This window comes from Amphiura filiformis, chromosome 10, assembly GCF_039555335.1.
Source record: "Amphiura filiformis chromosome 10, Afil_fr2py, whole genome shotgun sequence".
NCBI classification, from domain to species: domain Eukaryota; kingdom Metazoa; phylum Echinodermata; class Ophiuroidea; order Amphilepidida; family Amphiuridae; genus Amphiura; species Amphiura filiformis.
In genome coordinates this window covers 66,661,381-66,663,973 of record NC_092637.1, presented here as the reverse complement: position 1 = coordinate 66,663,973, position 2,593 = coordinate 66,661,381, and the positions used below count along the sequence as shown (strand labels likewise).

Genomic DNA, 2,593 nt, shown 5'->3' with positions numbered 1-2,593 from the left:
GCTCCTATTTATGACTCAACGTTTCAACTCATTAGCTAATTACGTATACTTTGCGACAACGCTGTCGAATTCGGCACCACAGATATTCCCACTGATAAGAATTTGGAAAAGAAAATGGTCCAAAATCATGAAAATCATTTTAAAAGCTACTCGATATAGCGCACCTGTGGACGGTGTAGTTATATCATAGGTGATCATAATTTTAGCTACAAACCATGGACAACTTCTCAGCACGCTCAAAGAGCATCGATCATTTTGATCTTTCTTCAGGGGAATAATTTTGTCTCAAAGTAGTTCCTTGGGGAGGGGGTGCGAGTTTCACAATGAAAGTCGCTATTGAAATATATGCACCGGGCCTAAGGAGAAACCCTAAGGACAACATGACTATCTCTTCTTTTACATAACATCCTAAAATGAAATCATACACACATTTTGGTGCCATTTTAAGTTCTATATGGAACTATAGTGGTATTGCACGACATGCCATAACATATACTTATTGGGCCAATATTGGCAAAAAGTTGCATTGGCATTACATCAGTATATAATATTGGGCCAATATTGGCTCACCATTCATTGGCAGCTGATCTCGGGCCAATTATAAACCAATCATTGGTTTAATGTTGGCCTTTTATATATCGTTTGATTGGCATTACATCAGTATATAATATTGGGCCAATCTAGGCTTTCAATTGGCAATTTTTACATTGGCATCATGTTGGCAGCCAATATAGGTTATCACACCAATTTCGGTAACAAATTGGGTAACAATATTGTAATAAATAATTATTGTGATGAGTACTAGTGTTTGGAAGACCTTATTTAAATCCTAAATATTATACTAAGTTGAAATAATAGGAAACAAAACCACGGATGATAAAACGCAGGGCAAACGCTATTTAACACCACGGATTATTTATTTTAAAGAAAATACACAAGAATTTTCGGCAATTTCAATTCTAAGACCATACCAGGACCGCGACACTCTGGCACTTGTTGGAAGACATCTAGTACAGCAGACAGTACATGTACAATGTGATTCTTTCATTTATAATTAGGATTACGTCATTGCCAGAGCTTGTTTATTTGTTCATTAGAATGATTGACAGCGGTGGGCGGACTTGTACCGCTCACAAAACAAAGCTCTGGCAATGACGTAATCCTAATTATAAATGAGAGAATCACATTGTACATGTACTGTCTGCTCACTCTGCTGTATTAGATGTCTTCAGCTGCGGTATAGCACGGTATAGGCAGTTTGCATAGAGTGTCGCTTCTCTATCTATTTTTCTCGGACCATACTTTTAAAGATAATTTCTAAAGTACGTGTCAACATGCTATCAAATACTCTTGATGGCTATTCAACACCACGGTGATGAGTCGTGTTCCTCTCTTACCGCGAAGCGGGCAAGAGTTGATACATATCGTCTTTTCCCGAGCCAATAACGTCCAATAATTAAAGTAATCCATTGCATCAATATTGGCCCAATACTAAAATTACATATTGTTAAAACATTGGCAGCCAATTGTTTGCCAATGAGAAATAGGTACAGGCCCAATGTTGGTTCAATAACTGTGACAAGGTTTGGGCCAAGCTGGGGCCAACATTGGCCCAAGCCCAATATTGAGCCAACCTTGGGCCCATGAGCAAAACATGATTGGCCCAATACTGTCAGCCAATGTTGGGCCAATTGAACTCAAACATTGGCCCTTCATTGGGCCACCATTGCCATGCTATCTGGAAAGGTTATCTTTCAGCACGCTGGGTGCTCTGACAAGAAATCGGCCAGACAGTGTCTGCCCAGGTTGAGCAGCTTAAAATTTTATTTGCAATTAAACTACCATTCTTTTACTTTAAAGCGGCAGCGGGTAAGTTGCAACAAAATTAGGCCTACTATGAAAAAGATTTTCAAAGCAATTTTACAATTTTTCACAATAAACGTTTGTTATCATTTGAATGACGATTTTCTATCAGTGCAAAACATTAATTTTGAATCATAATTTGCACATAGAAGCTAAGATTTGCACATAAAAACTAAGATCTGTGACTGGTTATTATTATTATTATTATTATTATTATTATTATTATTATTATTATTATTATTATTATTATTATTATTATTATTATTATTATTATTATTATTATTGTTATTATTATTATTATTATTACAGAGAGGATGCTTTATGCTGCATCACACGGACAATATTCCCGCATTGTAAAATACAATCTGGACAATCATACTGACCAGGTTGATATACCAAATGCAGCAGTGTTGATAAACGGCCTGACGATCGTTGGTGACTATCTCTTTATGGTGGAGAAGCTCAACGGACCCATGGCCATATCCAAGAATGATGGTGCACAAGTATCCCTCAACGTTAATGGGTTGCAAGATTGCACTCACTATTTCAGCATTTTTGCGATAAGCGGTAAGTGCACGTTAGTTAGATACAGCCATAATTAAAGAAGTATGTCAGCTTTCATTATATGCTATATATTTCAACCATAGTTGAATGACCTCAATCAAATTCCACTCCCCATCTATGAAGTTTCCTAGTGCTTAAATCTGAAATGTGTAAAAAGATCCCACCG

The 2,593-nt window shown here is 36.9% G+C and overlaps 1 pseudogene; it reads left to right on the top strand.

Moving 5' to 3' along the window:
• The first annotated feature begins 1,292 nt into the window (after positions 1–1,292).
• LOC140163347 (small nucleolar RNA U3) lies at positions 1,293–1,408 on the top strand (annotated as a pseudogene).
• Positions 1,409–2,593: the final 1,185 nt, after the last annotated feature.